Source organism: Oenanthe melanoleuca, linkage group LGE22 (genome assembly GCF_029582105.1).
Source record: "Oenanthe melanoleuca isolate GR-GAL-2019-014 linkage group LGE22, OMel1.0, whole genome shotgun sequence".
Taxonomy (NCBI): Eukaryota; Metazoa; Chordata; class Aves; order Passeriformes; family Muscicapidae; genus Oenanthe; species Oenanthe melanoleuca.
This window is the reverse complement of record NC_079363.1, coordinates 81,574-94,503: the sequence shown is the minus strand read 5'-3', so window position 1 is coordinate 94,503 and position 12,930 is coordinate 81,574. Positions and strand designations below refer to the sequence as shown.

The window sequence follows — 12,930 nt, the reverse complement described above, 5'->3', positions numbered from 1 at the left end:
TTGCGGAAAAGGGGGAAGCTACTACCTCCAATTAGGGATAGTACATATGATCTTTTGGGTGAGTGTATCTGCAAGCCATGAATCCTTTAAATGGTCACTAATAAAATGGGAAGGTCAGAAAGAAATTCAAACACAAATTACTTCGAGAGGTCCTAGCTTTAACATAACCCTGGATGACCTACTTGATAGGACGGGTTCTAGCCCCTATAGTGTATTCTACATGTGTCCAGCATCTAACCCAGGGAGGTCATACTGTAACTACCCTGGAGAATTTTACTGTGAATATTGGGGCTGTGAAACAATTTCCCTGGGATGGTCGGTCCAAATCCAAGATAAATACTTAAGGGTTGAAAGAGGTCCACATGGATGTAAAAAGCCCTGGACAGATCCGTCAGGGGTGGTGAATTATATCGGTACTTGCAAATGGGTCTATCTTAATGTCACGCAACCCCAAGACCCAGGATGGGTAGTAGGAAAATTCTGGGGAGTTAGAATATGGGAACCCGGGAAAGACCGGGGGGGGCATATTGTTATAAAGAAGGAAATTGTACCCCACGATCCTCAACCTGTTGGACAGAATCCTGCAATAACAGACTCAGAAGCCACAATAATAAATCAAGGTGACTTAGACAACATGACCCCAGAAAATTTCACGGAGGCCAATAATAGATCACAGTTAATGGAGACCACGGCCATGACACAACCAAGTAGAGGGACCCTATGGAAGATCCTACAAGCCACCTTTAGGGTGTTAAATGGCACATACCCCAATTTAACTAAAGAGTGCTGGTTGTGCTACAGTATTAATCCACCCTTTTATGAAGCCTTAGGTTCTGTAGCAAAGTCTAGAAAAATAAACGGGACCAATCTCTCCTTGTGCCTTTGGAAAAGGGGAAAAGAAAGCACCCCAGGGGTATCGGTGGCTCAGGTAACTGGGAAGGGGAGGTGTATAGGCAACATACCTCGGGATAAAGACCACCTCTGCAGGGTAAAAATGGCCATAATCGACTCCCGCAAACCGGCCCAATGGTTGATCCCTGCTGCAAACACCAAGTGGGTTTGTAACACATTAGGGGTAACCCTGTGTATATCAATATCTCATTTCAATGAAACATCCGAATACTGCATTCAGGTCATAGTAGTCCCCCGGATTGTATACAACCCAAAAGACTATGTGTATGCTCATCAATTCACTCCAAAACACCACTTAGAGAAACGAGAACCGTTTACAGCCCTCACAGTTGCTATATTACTAAGTATAGGAAGTGCTGGGGTGGGGACAGGAGTGGCTTCCTTAGTGAACCAACAGCAAGGATTTAAGGATCTCAGAATTTCAGTAGATAAAGATTTAAGTAAAATAGAAAAGGCAATAGAAGGTCTCGTAAAATCAGTAAGATCTCTTTCGGAAGTTGTATTGCAGAATAGATGGGGATTAGACCTGCTGTTTTTACAGCAAGGGGGACTGTGTGTGGCTTTGCGAGAGGAGTGTTGCACCTATGCAGACCACACTGGGATAGTAACTGACACCATGGCTGAGCTCCGAAAACAACTGGAGCAGCGCAAGAGAGAAAGGGAGGCCCAATAAAATTGGTATGAATCTTGGTTTAAATATTCTCCCTGGCTAACGACTCTCTTGTCAACCATAGCTGGACCAGTAATTTTAATAATTTTAGGGCTTGCTTTCGGCCCCTGTATTTTTAACAAAATAATTAGCATTGTAAAAAGCAGGTTAGAAGCCGCTCACCTCATGTTAATACGAGCAAAATATGAAGCCTTAAATGGGGAAGAGGCAAAAGATTATCTGGAGTTAAGTAGGAGGGAATTACAAAGATTTAGCGAACAAAAGTAATAATATAGACAAAGGGGGAACTTGTAATGAATGAGGAGCCTTTTGTTCGCCTGACAGGCCTTGAAGGATATCGCCAGGACTTGTGAGGCCAGGGTGTAAATTGTTTTGCTTTGATTGCCTGACCTTGGGAGGATATCTCCAAGACTTGTTAATTGTTTTGCTTTGCTTACTTGCTTGCTTTGATAGACCTTGAGAAGTGAGGCCAGGCTGTGTTCTGTTTTGCTTGCATAAAAAAAAAACAAAACCGCCGGATCACCTTATAAGGAAAAGGGTCAGCGGCTGAGAAAGACTACTCACCTTCATCCCTCGACCACCAAAAGGCAGAAGAAGACCCCCTAGCAACTAGAGGAGCATGCGCAAAACTACTGGGGGAGGAGCACATAACCCGAAAACTGAACAGCTTAAAAGGAACAAACTAAGGGGGGTGGGGTGCGGCAGGTAGTGGAGCAAGGACTCCTCTGTCGCCCAGCGCTTATTTTGCTTTTGCCTTCTGTAACCAATAAATCTTTTAAATTGTTATTCGATCTTTTATGGCCCATTGCGCTCATTTATAACATAAACAGTTAATAGAATATTGTTTAAAAGGAAACAAGAGAAAAAAAAAAACAGATTGGGGGGGGCACATAATGAGTCATCCAACGGCTGCTCTTGAACAAAAGCATGGGTTCCAGACACTCAGGAGAGAAGCTTTACAAATGCAAATGAACACTGCCGGGGCAAAGTGTGGACAACGTACCAGGGTCTTCTTGCCTGGGGTAGGAATTGGGCTGGTTCCCTCTGTCCCTCACCCCAAGCTCTGCCTGCTTGCATAGATGGAATTTGCACAACTAGAGGCAGAGCCCATAGTAACAATATCTGACAGCAACAGAAACTGGTTAAGCTGTAAAGGGAAACAGCAAATGCAGAATGTTGTGAAAACTTCACAAAAAAAAGTGGGGGGGAATATCCCTCTCCCCACTTCAGCATGTGCTGTGACTGTCTAGGTTATATAGGGTGTATTAGGGTTATGTTATATAGAGTGTTTATGTTATATGGGGTGTTTCTGCTACTCCAGAGAAATCAGTTGGGAATCCAAGTATTTGATGATTTAATTAGAGAAAAGTGGTCAACTGATGCAGCCCTGGCTGGAGGGAGTGCCTAAAAATGGGAAAAAGATGAACAGACACCAGAACAAATCCTACAACACCATGGACAAGTCCTTGGGAACACTAACGAATTCATATCAGGAGAAAGAAAATCCACTTATAATTTGAGTGGCATAATTAGGGTAAAACCAAAATATTATTATCATTATTATTATTATGATTAATATTCATGTACAAAAGAATATACTATCAGTCCTTGAAATAATAACCAACTAGATAGCTCTGGCTCCTGACATTGATGACCAATCCAGGGAAATGAACACCGAGGCATTTCACTGCTGCTATACACTGTGTCTTTTAACTAATTACTAAAGATCAGACAAAGTATCGCAGCATGGATGGAAAAGGATACAAAAGAAGCTCTTTCAATCTCAGTTTATTCCAGGGCGGTGGTATGGCCGGAAACAGGGAGAATCTCTCTCCGAACCAGGTATTCAGGAGAGGGGAATGGGAGTGGCCTTGGCTGGCTGCCAATGGGATGAGGACACAGGGGGACTAGGATCAGCATACCCGACCCCCGGTGGGTACAAGGTCACAGGGGGAGGTCACAGGACCGGAAAAGGGGACATGAACTGGGGACTAGCAGGAAGGAAGCTTGCAGGGTATTTAATTTCTTATAACTCAGATACCGAATTACAACATCTCTCCGTTTTTTGTTTTTTAAGTAGGGGGATGATATTAAACTAATTCTAGTCCGGATTTATTATTTTGCCCACCATTTGTGATAAGTGGGAGAGTTAGATTGTTTTATATTTGCCATCTCTATATGATTGTATGCTGAGGTAGAAGAAATTATACCATTAATGGCTTTAAATATTAAATGACGTAAGATTCCAAATGCTATTGCTACAAGGAAAAGAATAACAACAAATAACATAATGGTTTTTACTATGGAAGTCCACCACCCAGAAAACCCCCAGCCCTTGAACAGTTCATTAAACCAGTCCTTTGTTTCTTGCCGAGCAGCGTGGACATTTAGGAGCTCTTGATGTCAGGTTTATGCAGCAGAGTCCTTTACCCAGATGTTTTGACGTGGCTGAGGGACGATCCAGGCCACTGCCAAACTGCTTAAGGCTAACAGGACACAGGGTTAACTGGAGGGTAGCTTTCTTCTAAAAGGAAAAACAAACATTTTAAAACATGTTATAAGTCTCTTTCTGCCGGAGGGTATTCCTTTATGAAGTTTTTGTTTCCTTTTCCTCTGCGGCGTCTTCTTTTCGAAGCAATGGTTACTTGCTTCTCATCTCCTTCTGCTGTAGCTGGAGTTTTGGGAACAAAAGGTTTAACCCACTTTTGGGGAATCCATCGAGGGCCTGAGGGAGTTGATACACATGCATAGCCCCTTCCCCAGGTTACTAGCTCATAGGGACCCCTGGTTTCCCATGTTTCTGGATCCCTAATCAAAACTGGTGGATGCTGAGACAATTTAAACTGTTTACTGCTGTTAAAATGATGGACCACAGGAGGACTCATATTTTCAAATGAACAATTCAAGAAATTCATTGTGAACAGAGCTTTACAGAGCTTTTATTGGGGAGACATCCACACAGTTGAACTGCTTTGCTTAGCTAGAACTTGTTTTAGTGTCTGGTGTGTGTGTTCAACCACTGCTTGGCCTGTAGGGGAGTGGGGGATGCCTGTTTTATGTCCCAGTCCCCACTGCTGGACAAATTCCAGGAATTCCTTGGATGTGTATGCTGGTCCATTATCTGATTTTATTTCTTTAGGGATTCCCAACACTGAGAAGGCTTGTACTAGGTGTTGTTTTACATGTACAGCCTTTTCCCCTGCATGGGCGGAGGCATAAACTGCACCTGAATATGTGTCTATACTCACATGAACATATTTGAGGCGTCCAAAACTAGGAATGTGTGTGATGTCTGTTTGCCACACCTCACAGCTGCCTAGGCCCCGGGGATTAACTCCTACACCCAGCGATGGCATGGCCTGGAGCTGACAGCTGGGACAGGTGGCTACAATAGCCTTGGCCTGACTCCGTGTTAGCTGGAACTGACGGACCAAACCTGGTACATTCTGGTGGTATTGCTGGTGGCTCAGTTTTGCCTGTTGGAAAATGTCAGGAAGGCATGCCTTTTCAGCTGGAGCTGCAAGAGTGTCTGCCATTCGGTTCCCTTCTGTGATCTCACCTGGCAACTCCGTGTGTGACCTCACATGCATCACATAGAAAGGATGTTCTCTGTGTGAAATCAAATAAATTAGTTTTGACGGCAGCCTAAAGAGCTGCTCATTATCCATGTCTTTGAGCACTGCCTGCTCCGCCCTGGATACTATCCCAGCAACATAAGCTGAATCTGTTACCAGGTTAAAAGGCTCTGAAAACCTCTCAAAGGCTCTCACAGCTGCAGCCAGTTCTGCAATCTAGGGTGACCCCTCCACAAACTTAACATCAGCTTCCCAATGCTGAGTCTGAGGATTTCTCCAAGTCATCACCGACTTATGGGAGGCCCCCGATGCATCTGTGAACACTGCGAGTGCCTGAAGCGGCCTCCTGCTCGTCTTTTCACGAGGGATGAGGTGGAATTCCTCATTAAACAACTTATGAGCTGGGCTGTTAACAGATATCTGTCCAGTGTAGCTATCCAGAGATATCTGGAGGCTGGCATTGCTCTGTAACAAATGCTCAAACATTTCTTTTGTTAGCCTTTCAGGAGAGTTTTTTCCCTCCCCAGAAAGTTTAATTGGCAGGTGAATGCATATGAAATCAGACCCAGACAGTTCACGCAGCCTCATTCTTGCTTTTTAAATCAACTGAGCCATAAGCTCCTGTGGTTTTGTGATAGTTTTGGATCTTTGGTGGGAGAGGAAGACCCATTCTATGATTAAGAGTGAGTTCCTCTGCCCCTCAATCCACTGAAATATTAAACCATGTAAGTGTGGCAGTTTTCCCAAAACAATGAATTTGAAAGGTAGTTCAGGCTGATAGCGGTGAGCCTGCCTCTTAGACAGAGCTTGCTGTACCTTTTCAATTGCAGCTTTTGCCTCAGGTGTCAGCTCCCTGGGAGACAGTAAGTCTCTCTCCCCTTTCAATAAATTAAAAAGGGGTTGTAAGTCCTCATTAGTGAGGCCTAACCAAGGTCTTACCCAGTTCAACCACCCACACAGAGAGTGAAGATCTGCAAGAGTTTTAGGGTTACAATTAATTTGTAATTTCTGTGGAACAATAATCCTGGCAGTGATCTTTAGGCCCAGATACTTCCAAGGTGGCATCCTTTGAACTTTGTCTTCCTGTAATTGAAATCCAGCAGAGGTTAAAACTAACTACTAGGTCAAGCGTGTGTTGGAGTATGGAGTTATCAGGAGCACACACTAGCATATCATCAATGTAGTGTAGGATTATAGCTTCCCTTTTTTGTGCACGCACAGGAGACAACAATGAAGCTACATACCACTGACAGATAGCAGGACTACACTTCATGCCCTGTGGAAGCACTTTCCAGTGGTATCTCTTCATTGGAGCCTCTCTGTTCAATGATGGTACTGAGAATGCAAACCTGGGAGCATCTTCAGGGTGTAATGGGATTTGGAAAAAACAATCTTTGATGTCTAATACTGCCAATTGCCAATCTCTAGGTAACAGCTGGAGAAGCCATTCCAAGTTGAGGAGACCCCATGTCCTGAATTACTTTATTTATTTCCCTAAGGTCATGTAATAATCTCCATTTGTCTTTCCCTGTTTTTTTTTATTACAAAGATTGGAGAATTCCAGTGGCTTGTTGTTTTTTCTATATGATTTTTTGCCAATTGTTCTTCTACAAGTTTTTCAAGTGCCTGTAACTTTTCCTTTTTTAGCGGCCACTGTGTTGTCCAGATAGGTGTGTCACTTAGCCATGTTAGCTTCTGGACCCGGCACTCAACGGTGGCCGCTTCCAAAAATCCTGAGGGGGTTTTTGGAATTATCATTTTAACTCCCCATTGTGACATGGAGTCTCGGCCCCACAAGGGACACTTGTAATCTATTACAAATGGATGAACACTGGCCAATTTGTCGTCCGGTCCCTCAATTTGTACAATGCGTTTTAATATTTTTGCCAATTTAACTCCTCCTATACCCTGAATTTGCCCAGCTACAGGTTGCAATTCCCAGTATGAAGGCCACATTTTTTCAGGAATAATGGTCACATCTGAGCCTGTGTCCAGAACACTCTGCACATGTAGGTGATCTGATCCATGTGTCATGTTGCATGCTAGAGAAGGTTTTTCCTCCTTTACTGTCTCTGCCCAGTAAATCTCTGGTGACTTATCATCTGCTGTGATATCTGCTGGAATAGGAAAGGCTTGGGCCAGTACTTGCCCCTCACACAAATAGAAAGGTGCTTGAGGGCAACGAGCTAATATTATAACACTGGATATTTTCCCCTTCATGATCATAGGAGCTATTTCAATTTCTAAAGGTGTGTATGCTGTGTCTCCCACAACAAAAAACTCACTCTCCATGTGGCAAACCATCATGTCAATTAAGGGGCTTGAGACGTCCACTGTAATGATGGTCCACTCAGCAGATCTGAAATAAAAACCTTTGGTAGTCTGGAGCCTTACACGGCCACAGGACTGCCTGACCTGGTTAAGAGAACACTTAACATTTGCATTATTTGCTATCCTCACATTGTCCCTTCCACCTTCCCCCTTTGTTTTTAAGAGAGAGGCTTTTGCTACAGTATAGCCTGCAGAATTTATATCCTGGCGCTCTATGGTGTTTATGGCAGGCCTGCGCCTCACTTCTAGTTTTTTTGTTTGTTGAGTTTCTTCTGTTTCCTGTTTTGAGGACAGTCCCTAGCAAAATGTCCTTCCTGCTGACTGGAAACAGGTGATCTTCTTTAGTTGCTGTGATGACATGTGCTGCTTCTTCATCTGTGGTTGTTCAGGTGCTGGAGGCTCAGGAGGTGCTGGACTCGGGTTCCTCTCAGGAGCACTGAACAGTTCTGCTTTGCGTGTGCACGCTTCTATCATCTGTGCTAGGGTTGATTCTGGGTATAGTGGCAGGCTTAGGATGACTCTTCGACATGCTTGATTGGCGTTTTTTTCTGCTAATTCTTTAATCAGTTCTGCATGCATGGCTGGATTATGCACCTGGCGTTCCACCTGTGTCTTTAATCGATCTATAAAGCTTAAAAAGGACTCAGAAACATATTGTTTAATATTAGCATAACTAGTAGTTACTTCAGGTGTTGGCAATTTGACAAAGGCCTTTTCAGCTGCATCACAAACCTTATTCAAAATAAATTTAGATAATAACCGAATTTGCTTTTCAGGGCAGTGTATTTCTCCCTCCCCACATAAATGATCTAATGTAATTTCATTATCATCCGAATCTTTGGAATGTTCAGGATTTTTGTGAAGCTCTGTTAAAAGACTGCTTAAAGAATGTTTCCAAATATTAAGCCATAATTCATATTCAGCTGGAGTTAGCAAATACATGAAAAGGTCCTTTATATCCTGGGGAACTAATTCACTGGACAAAAGAGTTGTTCTTAGCATCCCTTTAAATATTTCACTTTGCCTCCCAAATTCCCTTTGCACCTTACAAATTTCTTTTTTATCTTGGTATGAGAATGGTTCGTAGCTTCTTCTACCATTCCTTCTACCCACATATTGAACTGGTGCTGCATCAAAAACATGATGTTCAGAGTTAGTCAGCAAGTTAGGGGTTAATTGGTTCTGTGTCTCTGCAGTTTGCGTTCCTGAAACACATGCTGCCCCTCCCCCTCTCTCAGCCCTCCCGGAGTTTCTATTGTTTTCTGTCCCGGTGTTAGAAAAACGGTTACAAGGCGGCATAGAAACATCAGCTTGGAAAAATGGGTTAAAATAGCCAGGAAGATATTGAGCAGAGATGGGAGTTGGATGCAGGAATGGATTATTGGAAGAACTCGGGGGATTTTTAGAATTAGTAGTTTCTTGAGGTATTTTTGATTTCTCTTTTAATTCAGGGACAGAAGAGTCCGAATCTAATTGTGATAAGTGTTTGTGAATATTTAGAAATATAGGCAAAAATAAAGCAGCCGTGGTATCACCTTTCTGTATTTTAGAAGTTAATAAATCTCCAACACTGTCCCAAAATAAAACTGAATTGATATCTTGCTTTTCAAATTCTATAACTTCTCGAGACAACCAGCTAACAAACTTTCTAATCTGTTTTTTAGAAATTACAACATCCTGTGCATCTAACATTTCTTTAAGCTGAGAAATAATACTCTTTTGTTGTGCAGAAAATTTCCCCCCCATTCCGATGTTATAAACACAAAATGCACAATTCCCTTACTTTCACAGAAAGTTACACAGTAGCAGTTCGTTGCAAACCCAGGTGAGGGGGTGCTGGGCTTTGTTACCACACGTGGCTGTCGCTATGGCAGCACCCGGAGGTCCCGGGGAAATCCTCCTAAGGGAAAACCCCGTGCCCGTGCTTACGCCAATAACGTAGCACACGCCGGTAGAGCCGTCCGAGCACGTAAATGCCGGCAGGATTGCGTAACACTGCTCACATGGTCGCCGCTCTACACAGAACTGCCACAGCTCCGAGGCCCGCGGGATACAAACCTCCCCCCGCGAATTTGGGGCTATTCCGTCTAAAAAACCCCCCCTCCCCAGTACCTCAGGGCTAGATTGGGGTTCACGCCTCCCCGAAGGGATATTTTACCTTCCTCAGACGAAGTGCAGTCACGCCGTAACTCTGCAAAAGTTCCAATCCAGAACCGGCTCCTCCGACTCTTGCAGAGAAGTTATCCGTTTCACCCTCCTATGTTTGGTGCTTGTAAAAAGCAGCTCCGACCCACAGAGGTAGTTGAACAGCCCAACGGGCCTTTTAAAGTCCTAAAATAGGGACTTTAGCCAAAATGGGGTCTAAAAGTGAAGCCCCGATGTTTGGGCGCCAACTGCTGCTATACACTGTGTCTTTTGACTAATTACTAATGATCAGACAAAGTATCGCAGCATGGATGGAAAAGGATACAAAAGAAGCTCTTTCAATCTCAGTTTATTCCAGGGCGGTGGTATGGCCGGAAAGAGGGAGAATCTCTCTCCGAACCAGGTATTCAGGAGAGGGGAATGGGAGTGGCCTTGGCTGGCTGCCAATGGGATGAGGACACAGGGGGACTAGGATCAGCATACCCGACCCCTGGTGGGTACAAGGTCACAGGGGGAGGTCACAGGACCGGAAAAGGGGACATGAACTGGGGACTAGCAGGAAGGAAGCTTGCAGGGTATTTAATTTCTTATACCACAGATACCGAATTACAACATTTCACCATGGGATGGGATCAGATTATCTATTAACAGAAGGAGGAGGAGTTTGTGGAAAATTAAATTACTCAAACAGCTATTTGCAAATAGATGATAACTGAAAAGCCTTAAAATAGACAACAAAGGAAATAAGAAAGTAGGTCATGTCCCAGTCCAAACATGGAAAGGATGGGAATGGGACACACTTTGGTGGTTCCCTGTGGACACTGCTGAAGGCCTAGGCAAATTTCAACCAAGCCTTTTCTTAGGTTCTGACCTTCTTTCTCAGGCCGTGACACTTTCTCAGCTCCAGCTAGGATTTTTCCCAGGGTGATAGCTTTCTTACAAATAGAAAGAAATTAATAAACATAAGATTAGCACCTGGTGTTTACTCTGGGACAGTGCATGATGTATGTGACATGGGATGTTTTCTCGTATTGCCCAATGAACTGGTGTCCCGTTTGAGAGTCACAAACCATCCTATAAATATAGGTCAAATTTTAATTAAGTGCTTTTTTCCTTCCGCCCAAAAAGTGTGTTGCTATTATTTGCTGCTTGTAGTGAACAGTGGCAATTGAAGGTGTCCACCAAGACTGAATTCGACCGAGATTGCCCAAGACTCGTCCTCTGGAAGCTGAGAGGCAGGAGCCACAGCGTGGAGTCCGGCAACACAGAGTCCCGCAGCGTGGAGTGGCACGGAGCCATGAGGTCTCTTCAGCATGCCAGGAGCCCGGACAGCAGAGCCTAGAGCTGTCTGGGAGCCACAAGCAGTGCCAGACTGGTTTCTCCCTCATCGGAAAGAGTTGCTGTTTTTCTTTCCCCCCTCAGCTCATTAACTAGGTGGGAAACTGTAATAATGGGGAGTCATTTAAGCAACGAAGACAAAATCATACTTTCAATTTGGAAGGATGTTTTAGAAGGCTTGGAAGTAGCTTTTTCTCCAACAGCATGGGGAGAATTGGGAGACCAATTGTACGATGACCTTCCGGGAGGGGACATTTTAGTTTCCTCTCTATTGGGTACTTGGGCAATTATTAATCGAAGTATGGTGGAAGCCGAGGAGAAGGGCTCTGCTGTCAGTCTGGGAATGCACAGGAATCAAAGGCAGTCTCTCACTCTGTAACCCCTTCTGAAAATCTGCCGAGCCCAGGGACTCCCTGCCCAGAGACTCCCTGCCCACAGCTTCCTGATGAGAAGCACCCAGCGCCCAAAGATCACAAACCGCCTGTTTCCTCTTCTACAAAGGAGTTGGAGCAACCGATCCCTGCTGCAAATAGCAGCGCGGATCACCCTCCCCCACATGTCCCACAGGAGCCTGTGGCCCCCATCCGCCAAGTAGCGGCGCTGGGACAGTCACCTGCTGACGTCATCGCACCCCCGTACCCCCACTGCCTGCGGCGGCAGCTTTTCTTATCGATGTTGTTGTGTGCATAGTTGCCACCATGGCAGAGCAAATGGCGGCTCTGCACACCGTGATTGCGCCTTTTGCAACTGCCCAAGCGGAGCAACCGCCATCAGTGGTACCCACGCCGGGGCAGCCGTGGGTCATGGGCGGCCCAGCCGCAGGGGCGCGTCCCTCACTGCCTGCAGGTCCACCCAAAGGGGCGGGACAACAGGCACTGCCGGCTGCGGGGGCGGTGCCGCCTTCTACACAGCCCTCAGCATCGAGTCCCCCCTACCCGGAAGCGCCGGTTTCGCTCTCCTGTTCTCCAGGGACGCCGCCGCATCCTTCACCATCTCCAGGGCTGCATCCTGCCTCGCTGACAACAGTGAGTGAGCACTTTTCATTGATGCTTGCAGCAGCTGTGTCATCCCCCACCAGGCAGGAGCCATCTTCATTGCTTCGACCCTGCACTGACGATGCTGATGAGCAGCAGCCTCCTCGCTGAAGGCGTTTTGCTTCGGAAAGCAGGCGCTGCAGTGACTCATGACAGCGAAACTTAAGAATCGCCGCAGTCTTTGGGAAGCAGTTAAAATGCAGGCATTGCAGCAGGGCCATTGGGATTTGCTGGAATGGGTGGGGATGCCAAAGGGAGGTGTCCTTTGGGTGAAGGGTGTGGAGGAGAGTGTCCAGGTGGATGTTGCTGAGCTCGGCCCTATCCCTGAGGAAAATCTGCCACAGGATTGTGATAAGGATAGTCAGGGGACCGGGGGGGCTTAAGCCTTTCCTGTTTTTAAGGCTGTTCCAAATACAGGACAGCCAGCCAGACATGATCCTATAGCTTGACGTGCTGTTCAGCATTTGCAGGACAGGGTCGCACAGTTTGAGCTTAGCTCTACACAAGTTATACAAATTATTAGAGTGTTGAATGCGTATTTGCTGGCACCTTACGATGCCAGACATATAGCCCAAGTGCTTTTTCAGCCTGTTCAATTTAGAGTGTTTGAGAACACTTGGAGGCAGATGGCTGACAAGGCAGTTGCAGAAAATATGGTGTGATCCCAGCATGATCCCAGGTATGCTGTGGGGAGCGATGCTTTGCTGGGTCAGCATCGCTTTGCTAGCCCTGATTTTCAGGCTACCTGGGATCCTCTGATCCTTGCACAATGCCAAGGAATAGGATTTGCAGCAATTCTAAAAACAACAGAGGCCACAGCTCCAAAGCCAAAATATGTAAAAATTCCTCAGGGTCCTAGAGAGCCATTCTAACAATTTGTTGAGAAAGTGGCAGCAGCTTTGGAAAAGCAGGTTGAGGATGATGT

General features: G+C 45.4%; 1 protein-coding gene and 1 long non-coding RNA gene across 2 annotated transcripts in view; one reads left to right on the top strand and one right to left on the bottom strand.

Moving 5' to 3' along the window:
* LOC130265847 (zinc finger protein 208-like) overlaps positions 1-12,930 on the top strand; it is a 282,407-nt gene that overhangs the window by 240,373 nt on the left and 29,104 nt on the right. The window lies entirely within an intron of this gene.
* LOC130265865 (uncharacterized) overlaps positions 1-12,930 on the bottom strand; it is a 57,456-nt gene that overhangs the window by 29,017 nt on the left and 15,509 nt on the right. The gene's annotated exons all lie outside the window — the stretch shown is intronic.